This window comes from Neophocaena asiaeorientalis, unplaced genomic scaffold (genome assembly GCF_003031525.2).
Source record: "Neophocaena asiaeorientalis asiaeorientalis breed wild unplaced genomic scaffold, Neophocaena_asiaeorientalis_V1.1 scaffold134, whole genome shotgun sequence".
NCBI classification, from domain to species: Eukaryota; Metazoa; Chordata; class Mammalia; order Artiodactyla; family Phocoenidae; genus Neophocaena; species Neophocaena asiaeorientalis.
In genome coordinates this window covers 12,901,689-12,914,656 of record NW_020185339.1, presented here as the reverse complement: position 1 = coordinate 12,914,656, position 12,968 = coordinate 12,901,689, and the positions used below count along the sequence as shown (strand labels likewise).

At 39.4% G+C, this 12,968-nt stretch overlaps 1 protein-coding gene across 2 annotated transcripts in view; it reads left to right on the top strand.

The window, feature by feature from the left end:
* RAB3IP (RAB3A interacting protein) overlaps positions 1–12,968 on the top strand; it is a 155,921-nt gene that overhangs the window by 101,754 nt on the left and 41,199 nt on the right. The window contains exon 1 of one of the 2 annotated variants that reach the window (XM_024736627.1): positions 5,556–5,918. The exons of the other annotated variant lie outside the window; for it this stretch is intronic. The gene's annotated coding sequence lies outside the window, so the exon portion shown is untranslated. Of the gene's footprint in view, positions 1–5,555; positions 5,919–12,968 lie in introns of those variants that run through there. 2 annotated transcript variants of the gene reach the window in all.

Here is a 12,968-nt window from a genome sequence, read left to right as displayed (position 1 = left end):
GGGTTGCTTTTGGCTCAGGTAACTATACAGGTCCAGTTATAAATGGTCAACACAGCATGGTTGGTTTCTCTTAATTGTATACTGGCATGAGTCTCGGCAGAAAGACCATCTATCCTCACAAGAATGTGGTGAATATTGCTGGCACTCCCAGGCTTTCAAATATTGCTTCATGGGAAGTTGTTCGTGCTGTATTACATGTGTTTCCCGTGTATTTGAAAGCATTTTTTAGATGTCCTGTTCTGAAGTGTCAGAATGATACAATGAAAATATACAGACTAGTATTCCAAAGACCTGGGTTCAAGACCAGCACATATTAGCTCTGTGACTTTGAATAAATCACCTCATCTTTCTGAGTCTCAGTTTCCTCATTTGTGAAAACAGGTGATGAGGTGAGATGACTTAAAGGTCTCCTCCAGCTCCAATATTTTATGACTCTGTAAGTACTTTTAGAGATTTCACAGCATAATTGTGAACATTCCCAACTATATCAAACATCCTTTCTTTGAATGTAGATTTGATTTTTTGGAACAGATAAAATTTATCAGAACCAAGTGTTTTAATACTGTATAAGACAAATGTAGATGGTAATGATTTTAAGGCTTGGAATTATCATGCTTGCCTTTATTTCCTGTATATTCATTTGCAAGTGGCAGAAAACGCAACACAAATTGGCTTAAGCTAAGAGATAATTACTGGCTCATATAACTAAAAAGTTCAGCGTCTCCAGCTTCAGTCACAGCTTGATCCAGGAAGTGAAATAATGTCCTCAGGACCCACACTTGGTTTTCTTATCTCTCAGTTCTGCCTTCTCCTTGTTAGTTCCATTCTCAGGCATGTTCTCCATTGGGTGGCAAGATCACTGCCAGCAGCCTCAGGCTTACATTTAATCTTCTCAGAGAGATTCACTTTTCCCAACAATTTCCCATAAGTCCCAGAATTTATTTTTATCAGCCGTGCTTGAGTCATTTGCTTATCATGAACTAATCACAGAGACCAGGAGGATTCTCTGACTCGTTAAGCCTGGGTCACATGCTCACCCCTGAAGTGGCGGGAATTCAGTTCTACTTGAGTCACATGTACTGAACATGGTAGGAGGGTACTTCCCCAAATAAAATCACTGTGCTGATCTCAAAAAGGTAGAATGATGCTGAACATTAGAGAAGGAGGGTGCAGGGAGAGAAAGAGGGGAAGACATCTACTCGGTTGTTGCATTTGACAAATTCATCCTTTGAAATGTTTCCCCTTTCCTGGTTTTTTTTTTGCAGTATAGGCACTCACTATCTTGTAGTGGCTTCCTACTAATTTCCTTGTCTTGAGTCATCCCCCGCCTGCCCCTGCCCCCGCCATCCCAAGTACATTCTAGGCATTGCCACCATGTTATTCTTCCTAAAGCAGTGGTTTGATCATTTCACTTTCCAGCTCAAAATCTTTCAGGAACTCTCTTCTGACTACTGTACCGGATTCCATATTCTTCAGTCTGGCATTTAAATCTTCTACAATCTGGCTCCCACATATTTCCAGGCTTATCTATCTACCTATGCTTGTCCCAGGTGCACTGTTCACCATCATGTTTTCCTTACAATGCCTTTGCTCTATTTGTACGTTCTACCCTATCACCATTTCTCCCATCCTAAGTCTGATATCAGATGATGAGCCAGATACTGCAGGTTGTTTCCAATATCTGTTCTCCCCTTTTTCTTTAGTATTAGAACCATTGATTTCTAGCTGGACACGTGGCCACTCAATAGAGACTATATGTTTCAACATCACTTATAGTTAAATGTTGACCAATGTGGTGTAAGTGCAGTGATGTATACAACTTCTGCAAGTGTTTCTAAATAGAGGGATGTTCTCTTCTGCCCCTATCACCTTTCTGCTGCCTGGAATAAGGATGTGATGGCTGGAGCTTGAGCAGCCTGCTTGATGGTAGAAGCTACATCTTCAGGATGGTGAAGCCACAAGTTAGAAGGAGCCTGTGTCCATGATGATCAGAGAGCCACCATATCAACCCTACACTGCCTACACATACATGAGAGGGATACACTTTATTTTGTTTAAGTTAGTGTTATTTTGAGTTTTTAACTGCAACAGAAACCAATCTTTCCATTAAAATATGTTACTTAGGAAAATTTTCTGGTGGCCAATAACAGGAATCCATTCAAAGAATGGGGGAATTATTTTAAGGATATAGGATTGTTTTCAGAACCCATGGGCAGGGATGAAAGAAGACTCAGGAATAGACCTGAACCTGGGACTGAAACATTGTGGGTAAGCTAGGAGGTCTTCTCGTTGTGTCTCATCTCTCCTTCTCTTCCCTCTTACTGCAGATTATTTATGTACCTGGTGTAGAGAAGCAGTAAATAAATATTTGTTTAATGTATGGCAATTTGTATGTCTATGAAATAAACTGGATCCAAAGCCAAGTCTCAAAACATTTCCTTATAAATATGTAGCTTGTTAAAGTGACTCATTTGTAGGGGATCATACATTTTAGAGTCTTAAGCCCTTCTGTCAGCCCTTTCTCTCAGCCCTCTGATTTTTTCAGTTGCCTATTCTGACATCAGAAAAAGGGCGTGAAATGCAGAGTTGTGTACAACTGATCTCATGAAAGATACATTAAAGACAACTCTGCTTTGTACAGGAGTTGCAAAAGCAAATTTTTATGTGACACAAGCACTGGCCCACAAGTAAGCATTTTGCTAGACAAGGAAATGAGAGGTTATTTTTGGTACATTTTTTCCCCTAACCAGCTTTTTTGTTTGTTTGTTTGTTTCATTTTGCATTGTTATTATTTACTGTCTAGGTTCTTGCTTTTACCTAGTTTTTGCCCTTGAGGGCTTCTTATGTTCTTGTCAGCTTATTGATATGTTTCATAAGATGTTTTATATATTTAATCTAGCATTTGGTGGGGGAATCAGCCAATCTCTCGTCTGCCATACAGCTGGACACGAAGCCCAGTGTGTTTTTTAAAAGCATTTTTTAAAAAATTCATTTGTTTGTAGATACTGCCCTGAGTTCTGAAGACCAGGGCCCTAACTCTGGTGGTCCAAGCTCCCGATCTGTAAAGATGAACTACCTTTACACCTACATCAAATTGCTTTTTATAAAAGGCTTATGAGATAATTAATCTGAAGTCAGTTTGAAACCAGAAAGTACCATGTAAACATACAATACTTTCTGAACTTTGAAAATAAAACAGAGGCAAATGAGCAATAAAAGTTGTAAGTAAGGATAGCAACCTTAGAATGATTTGTTCAATTTAAAATTTTTAGATATTTGCAGTCCTTTGTTTTCTGGCCCTTGATATGGATGGGAAAGTCTGAAGGTTAAAAAAAAATTACTTTATTTGACATTAATTATATAACTTATATTTTAGTGAAAGAAAAAGAAGGCAAACCTGAGCACACTATAAAATCCATCATCATGTTTTTAAAGTTTGTGAGGAGTCTGTCACTTTAGTATATGGCTGAGCAATCTAACTTAGGATGCTTACAATGCTTTATGTATTTTGCAGGCTGAGATTCTGAGTGCATAACATTCTGTAATGCATCTTGGTCTCTGTGCTGCAAGGACACTAAAGTCCTACTACGGGTAACTACTCAGATAGCTCTTCTCATTCTCAAACTGTGCTAGCAGGTGAAACACCTCTAAGTCCATTCCAGAGAGCCTTGTGGATGACAGGTGGGCCAACATGGGACTCAGGCCCATGGCTACTGCTCACTATTTCCTGTAGATGCATGATATCTTAGGTCCTACGTAGAACACAGCATAGGGCCTGTCCTCTAAACATTTATATACCAAGACAGTGTATCTACATGTATATCATTAACTCATTCTGCATTTTCTGAGCCAGTCCTCCTACATATCAGGCTTTGTTCCTGTTCTCAAAAAGTTCATAAGGAAATAGACAAAACTACAATTACCGTTCTATGTGATAAGTGCTAGAAAGAGATAAAGTGCTATAAGAGTACAGTAAAGGGCACCTAGCCCACACTGGGGTGGGATAAGGCTGGGTGGCAAGGAACAGGGAAGGGTTCACAATGGAATTGATGCCTGGGCAGAATAATGAAGGATAAGCAAGAATTAGCTAGGTAAGGAAAAGATGGAGGGTCAGGGCATAACAAGAAAAAGGAGCAGCATATGTAAAGACAGCATGTACGAAGGAGTATGGCAAGACTGGAGAACCCAAGTAGTTTGCTGTATGATGAGTTTATTTATTTCACTTAGTTGTTATTGACACATTTGTTTTCTTCACTATGTTTGAGTGCTTGGATGATGGAGATTGTGTGTAATGGTTTCTCTGTTCCTGTGTCTAGCAGTAGGTACGTAGATCGAGCATAAAAAATGTTTGATGAATGAACGACATGGTGTAAGGGAGAATAGTTAGAAGTCCATTAATGAGTAGGGTCATGTCTAGTCCCAGTGAATAACAGATGGGGTAGATTTAAGAATTATTTGCAAAATAGGATGGATAGGACTTGATATATTGGAGATGGAGTATGAAAGAGTAAATAATGATTTTCTAGGTTTCTGTTTTATTATAGGTGGATGATAATAATGATGTTATTAATAATAGCTAATATTCATTAGGCACTTTGTGTCATGAAGTACACTAAGTATTTCACATATATTAAGCCATTTAATTTCTTAACGACTTAGTTACGTAGGTAATCTTATTATCCCCATTTACTGGGGCTATTAGAGATCAACTAGCCCAAGGTCACTGACACAGCTAGTAGGTGCCAAGCTCAAACCCAGGAATTCTGATTCCTATAGCCATCCACATAACCTACTCTTCTTTACTGCCTCTAATAAATGTGATCAATATACAGAGCGGGGGTCCTACTCAATACATATATCACACAAATTGCATGTAACTCTTTTACTAAACATAGAGACACATACTATGATGTGACTGCCTCTTTTGGATCAGATTTTCGGAAGCCTGGTTTGTATTTTCACGTTTCCTCTCTGGAGGACCTAAAGTGGGGTGGAAGTTATCAGAGTTGACACAAAAGATGAGAGAAGGCAGGTGCAGAAACGACATTTTCGAATGCTCTAGCAGCTGCTAGAATGCTGGAATCTAGGTTCTATCAGACTCCCCCTCATCCCATCCATCCCCCCAGAGACAACAGACACGCACGAGCGCACCCACACCCACACACAGACACACACGTTGTAAGGTACATATGCACGCCGTGTGTCAGGTTGGTTCTAGCTGTTCTCAACTCACATCGAAGGTTCATTTTCCGACTCCTGGAAAGCCCAACGCACTCGAAGTGAACCCGAGACCGCCTGTCGAGCCCAGGGCAACAAGGCTTAGCGCCAGCTCGCCCTGTTCCCAAGGAAACCGCCCGCTGAGGCACCTGGGGCCCGCGCCGGGCACCTGCGAAAGCCCCGGCTGTCGCCAGGGGGCGCGGGAGCGCGTCGGCCCCACTAAGGCGTCGGGCGGCGGCGGCTCCTCCCCTGTCCTCCGGGCCCCGGCGCGTTACTCATTAACTGCGCGGTTCCGAGCGCTGAGGCTGGTAGCCCGGCGCCCGGTTACCTGTCGGCTGGGCGCGCGCGGCCGGGAGCTGGGGGCCCGGGGTTGCGGAGGGGGCTGTAAGGAGAGTTCGCGAACAAGTCTGGAGGCCGGCGCTGGACGGAGCGAGGCAGTAGGCGTGGACCGGAGACGGCGAGCGGGGCACCGAGTCGAGGCGTAGAGGTCACCCTCGGGAGGTTTCGGCGAAACCTGGTGGGCAAGAGCCGGCACCCGGTATCGCGCCTTAGGAGGCAGCTCAGTTCAGCCTGACTTTTGTTTCGGGGAGTTGAGGCGAGCTGCACAGACGTAATTGTAATTACACAGCCCTTCCAGCGTGGATAACTCGCTCCGACCGCCCGGGGAAAAGAGAGCTTAATGGACTCTGGAAGTGATGGTGGTAGGTGGAATCTGCAGCACGTGAAGAGTTGTCAGTTGTTTTGGGATTTAAAAAAGAAAAAAAATCTGTAATGGCTAAAGGGTAAGGTCTTGAAAATTAAGAGCGCTCAGTTAATACTGATTCCGAAGAGGCAGTTTAGTTTCGTGGAAATGTAGCATATTCCGAGGATACCTGTTTCCTACTCTTCTGTTTCCCCCTCCAACTTATCCCTTGCAGGGTAGGGAACAGCCATGTAATCTTTTGCCGTGGAATGATTACATAATTGGAGGAGAGGCCGATAAGAGGATTAAGAACAAAACCGTTCTATTGTAAATCTGTTGAAAGACCTGGTTTCTGTTCATTATCCTCATTCGTATTTTGTTGTTCATGCCCTTTTAAAGAAAAAAAAATGGTGAATGGCACTTCAAGGAGAAAAGAGGCAGAATAGATTTGTAGACCAATCATAGTAAATATTTGATACTGGTAAATATTCCACCAGTTTTATGGGGCCTTGTTCTGTTAACATTTGCTATTTATTTACTAGTGCCGTGCATTTTGATAGGACACTTCATGTTTGGACAGACACGTATCCTAAATACGGTTTATGTGATATAATCCTAAAGCCCTTGTGGAATGTATAGAAATAAACTTAGCAGTTACACAGTTTTACTACAGTAGTGTATGTCCTACTATTAGAAGAAAAGCCTTTTCATTTTTTTCTTTTTCCATTTCAGTAGTATTATATATTGGTACATACCTCTGTGAACCAAAGTGGATACATTTAGTATAACCCTTCCTTGTGTGTTTGGCGAACACCTATCTGTGGTATGGAATACCTCTGACTTTTCACCAGGATGGATATTTGATGTTCAGCTGCTTTGTGAATTTGCTAATTCGTGGAGTTTCTAATTAGATCCAGCTGTACTTTTTGAATTGGTGTGTAGTTATGCATGTGCTTCCTTTGATGATATTATTTTCCTTTAATTGTCACTAAACCCTCAACCTCTGCAACACACGCATAGACACTCTACAAATAATTTTTTAAATTGAAAGAGTCTTAGAAGACAATCTACATCATCATCTTGTTTTTTTGATATGGCAGAACAAAAACTTGTAGGTTACAGTAGTTTCACATGTATTATTGTAGTTAACCTCTTTCCCCCTCCCTTTCTGAGCAGGACTCGCTGAACCAATTTTAATGAAAAACTGTCTATTTTTAAAGTTTTGGCTCCATTACTTACCGTGCGTATGACCTTGAGTAAAGCATTTAACCTCTGAGCTTATTTTCTCCATTTGTAAATGGATGTAGTGTTAGGTTGAACCATATGAATTTGCCAGTATTCAGCTGTTTTTAATATGGCTCAACCTAATATGAACTTCATAATGGTGGGATGAGAATTAAATGAGATACTCCACGTGGGAGGTGGGGGAGAGGAGCAGATGTTAATGCAACAGTGTGCCATGCATCCTGCTTGTTACTTCAAGTACCTTGACTCCTCTAGTCCTCAGCACATTCCTGGAGTATAGATGGTGTTGTTGCATGTTACAAACCAGGAAATTGAGGATCAGAGAAGTGAAATAACTTGCCTCTGGTTACTTAGTTGTCGGTGGTCCTATAGCTGCCTAATGGCAGAGCCAGGATTAAACACTGAGAGTGACTGCCCCAAATGGAACTCCTACCAGTTTTGCTCCTTCCATTCCTGAACTACACCTTCTGTAAAAGAGCTTTGTGACTATAAGAAGACACATAGATGAAAAGTGTTATTATTATTTGTATTTCTGGTTAAAAAATATCCAAGTTTTCTGATGATGGTGATAACCAGCACTGCTGCTACTACTACGGAGTCTAGAGCTTATGGTTTATCAGGTTCTGGTGTAAACACTATGCCAACTCATTTATTCTCAGAGTGACCTAGGAATTAGGTAATACTTCATCCCATTTTATAGTTGGGAAGGTTGAGTGGTTATGGAGCTTAAGGTGATGGATGCTTAAGGTCAAAGCTAATTAAGTGAGGGCACTAAATTAGGAGTCTGGTAGTTTGTCTTTGATGTCCATGATCTTAACCACTACACTCTACTACCTCTTCATGCATAGGTTGTAATGCTGAAGAATTGGTTTTAATTTAGCTTTTATGAGATACTTAATATTGGTGTAATAAGTAATTCTTAATGTATCGCTGGAGATTTTTAAGTCAAATATTCATTGAGTATCTACTCTGCAAGTCACAGTGGGGGTTAAAGGAAAGACTTTTTAAGGCATCTGGAAGGTGGGCTGTGTAATCATTCCCATATCTTTTGTAAGTTCCTCAGAATTTAGAAAGCACTTTCACATATGTTGTTTTTGTAATTTTAATGAGTGCCAGATAAGACACAGTGCTAGAATAGTTGGAGAGTGGGGAGGAAGGAAGGATGAGTTGGTAGCGGTACTTGCGTGTTGAGGGAAAGCTTTGAGGATATTCTGAGGGGAGTGCACCTTTTCAAACTAAACCTTTGCCCTATATAGTGCTAGTCAAGATGTAGTTCAACAAAGCGTAGTAAATTGGTTACTAAATGAATTACCTAAATACACCTGATATCCTAAAATAAAATATCTGAGTTTTTGAAAACTCCTTTCTAGCTAGTTTCTCTTTTTTTCCTGTACTGCTGCCCTTACCTTTGCCATGTAGTACGTATCTTTATTTTCTTTTATGCTTCCAAAGCATGGAGTATATGCCTCTATTTTGGTATTTACATTGTGTTTGTAAACGTTTGTTGACAATGAGATGTCTTTTTCTAGTGTACACATGCTTTGGGGGCAGGGCTTTAATTCATCTTACCCCATTTTATAGCTTTAGCATTGGGCCTGGAACCCAGTAGATACTGTGCTGTTTGGTGATGGATGGTCAGTGAGGAAAAAATGTTAGGATGTATTGAAATTGATCTAGCAGTAGAAATGGGAATGAGTGTTCAAAGTGGGAATTGAGGGGACTAAGGGAAGGGGAGGGGTTACTTACAACAGGTAACGTTAACTTGCCAGCTCTGTTTCCCTTCTGCTTTCTCTTTCAACTTAAAGCTAAATGAGGTAGTTTCATAAGCTTCAATTGTATATAGAAAAAAGTGAAAAAGTAATATTGATTTATCTTAGGATATCAACAACACGAAATTCCATAGCTATAACCATAAGCTAAGATTACTTAGATCAGAGGGAAAAGAATGGAAATTATTGAAATAGTTCAAGTTTGTGAGATTTGTTGCTTATAGTTAACACCTGTAAAGGAGCATACTGATGATAGCTTAGAACCAATTAAATAAGTGAATTGTCATTTGATGTGTCCAGATAATAGTATTGAATATTTGTTTGTGGGAATCTGATTGACAGATCAGGATAAAGTATAAAAGAACAACTAAAGTAAGTTAGAAAAACAGTAAGTAAATGTGCATTAATTAATTTCCTGTTGGGAAGAGAATTATATTTGAACACTATACCTCAAAAGGGCTTGTTTTCCCCTTCCTTCTCCTTTATCTAGGATAAACAAGGATCCCTTCTGTTTTGTAAGACAGACTCCTTTCTGTGCTCTTGTTATTTTCCCCATCATTTATTCCTTCTTAGTTCTTTATAGATATTATACGTTTGTGTTATGCTTTACAATCTTTAGAACATTTTTACATTGACAGTTAAGCCATTTCATTTTCTCAAATGTAGGCAGGGGAGATAACACCACTGTTATAGATGTTGAAACTGAAGCTCAGAGAAATTAAGTGACTTGCCCAAGTTCACACAGCCAGTTAATAACAGAATCTGAACTAGAAAGAAGGTTTTCTGAAGCCCGTTTGATCAATTGCTCAGGTTTCCCCAAACTTTAAAAATTCAGTTTCATCAATCTTGCTACAGGGTACTTGCTGTTTTATCTCTAATTTTTAAAGGTGGCCGGGAGTCACTATCTCTACTCTTCGCTGCTCTGCTATTTATTCCCTCTCTGAAGAGTCTTACTGTTTATTTATCCAGTCAATATATACTTCAGTGCCTATTGAATATTTAGTTGACATATATTCTTACATACATAAGATAAAGAGGCTTACACTTTTAAGAAGAAGAAACCTGGAAAACAATTGTTTTTTACATTTTTGTTCCAAGAATTTGTGATTAAATACTGTGTTAGTAACCCAGTAAGTTCTGAGAATTTTCTGAAAACCTTTCATTTTAAGAATCTGCAATAACTAACATCTCTCAATATGTTAGGTTGTACATTTAAATCCTGTTGAATTAGTAAATGGAAATTAATTTGTGGTCTGTTTTAATAAGAGTGGGAAGATTGTGAGCTTGACAGACCATCTAATATTTCCCTTGGGTTATGAATTAAATTCACACTTATAAACATAGACTGCTTCCTAAAATGTAAATGTGAAATTTTTTTTTTTTTGCTACAACCGAAATGTTAGTTTGGAAAACCAACTTTATAATTATAGGGAAAGTTAATGAGAAAATTTTTTTTTTTTTCCGGTACGCGGGCCTCTCACTGTTGTGGCCTCTCCAGTTGCGGAGCATAGGCTCCGGATGCGCAGGCTCAGCGGCCATGGCTCACGGGCGCAGCCGCTCCGCAGCATGTGGGATCTTCCCGGACCGGGGCACGAACCTGTGTCCTCTGCATCAGCAGGCAGATTCTCAACCACTGCGCCACCAGGGAAGCCCGAGAAAATTATTTTTTATATATACACCTTTTTGTTTTGTTTTTTCTTCCTTTATGTAGTATTTGAATAAATCTCAAAACTTTCTAATTATTGAGAATTTAAAATACAATAAGTAGATGCAAAAGTATGATGAACCTCAAATTTCCCATCATCTAGCCCATCAGCAATGGTCAGTCCTGCCCCATATACTTCCCTGTATTTTTCCCCCTCCTGTACTATTTTGAGCAAATTCCAGGAATTGTATAATTTCATCTGTAAATATTTCAGTATGTATCTCTAAAAGATAAGGGCAGTTAGGTACAATACTATGACACACTTTGAAAAATTAACACTAATTCCTTAGTATCGAATATCCACACTGTTTTTGAATACATCATAAGGCCACTATAGTAAAATCAGGCTTCTGTTGATTTTTATTTATATGCTATTCCTCCCCTCCCCATCAAGAACTATAAGGGGCTGAGTGAGTATTTATTTTAAACCCCAGCAAGGCAGCAAAATAGATAAGGAAATGATGATAGCAGAGAGAATATAGGAAAAAAACCAGAAAGAACACAAAGTAATAGCAAATGCTCATTTCAATAGCAGTGCATTAGAGAAACTTTAGTCTTTTCTTTCTGAAATTAAACAAGCGTTCAGAGATTAAATAGGATTCTTCTACTTGGATTGTTCTCTTCTTTCGGTTGGTTGGGTAAGACTGCCTTAGAGATCCTCTTGTCTTGATGTAACCTTTATCTGAGTCTTACCCCTGACCTCCAATCAGTTTTACCTTTTAAGTGATTCTTAGATGTAGTGGAGTCAGGTGTTGGAGTCAGACGCACCAGGGCTTGAATCCTAGCTCTGTGGTTTATTGACTGTTTGACCTTGACAAAATTAATTTAATCTCTCTGATCCTCAGTTTCTATACCTGTAAAATAAACATAAGAATCATTTCAAAGGGATGCTGTGAGGAATAACAGAATAATGTACATAATGTATATGTGTATATGTCACACATATAGAATGTAATAACATAATGCATATGTGTGTATATGTAGAAATATAAATGAATTGTTGTGAATGTTTTTCATATATATAGATAAATATGCCTCCGTCTCCTCATTTGCAATGCGTGATCTTGGCATTAGATCAGACCTTCATAATCTCTTGCCTAGCCTATTGCAATAACCTCTTAACCAATTGCCTCTAGTCTCCTCTCTCTAGTTAAAGTCCTCGGGAGTCATTTTTCTAATGACATCACAGTACATCTGTACTTCCTAAAACGTAGATCTGAGAATCTCTCGGATAAACTCCAAGCAGCAGTTTCCATGTTAAATGAAGCTTTTAATTGTCTGTCGCATATCTGCCTCTCCAGCCTGATTTTCTGTCACTCTTTTTTTTTTTTTTGGTTAGTTTCATTAGTGCCAAACCCTTATTCCTTGACTGTCCTGTCGTATTTCCTTGCCTAGCTGACCTACAGACTCTTATTCCGCATTTCAAATCTAACTTATATTTTATTTCTCCTTGAAACATTCTCTTCCTCCTCTCCCCCCCAACCCACAGGGTAATCATTTAGTGGCTCATGATAGGCTATGCACCTTCTTTTTAGTCCATTTTCATATCTGTGTTCTCAGAACTTAGTACCAGCATTTGCCCTGAGGAGAGTTGGAGCTGGCAGACATCTTCCATTCCAACTAGAATAAATATAATTGATAAAAATTATTAAGTACACTTATTTTATACTAAAATAATATACGTATAAAATATATTTAGTAAGTATATAAATCATTAAGATTTTTTCTAGGCATTCATTAAATGAGTTAATACACGTGAAGTTTGTAACAACACATAGCTAACTGACACATAGTTAACTTTCAGTAAATATTGACTGCTGTTTTTGCTGTGATAGTGCTGATTTCTGCAAAGAAGAAATAACGTAATGCATACTAGAAATCAGAAGCAAATTGTTTTGATCAACTTTTTTTAAATTGGAAATCAGCTTTATTACTTAAAGCTGAGTAATAAGAAAGCCATCCAAGCTGTGTTGGTAATTCACCCATAAGAATTTAATGCTGTTGTCCTTTTTATTCATTTTTAGTGATCCTTGACAAGTTTAGTTTATGAATTGGGATAATCTCCACTTGAAATTAGTTTTTTAAATTACTTACTACTGGGCTTCCCTGGTGGCGCAGTGGTTGAGAGTCTGCCTGCCGATGCAGGGGACACGGGTTCGTGCCCCGGTCCGGGAAGATCCTACCTGCTGCGGAGCGGCTGGGCCCGTGAGCCATGGCCACTGAGCCTGCGCGTCTGGAGCCTGTGCTCCGCAACGGGAGGGGCCGCAGCAGTGAGAGGCCCGCGTACCGCAAAAAAAAAAAAAAAAATAGTTTAAATTACTTATTACTTAATGCAAAGAGTACTACTGCT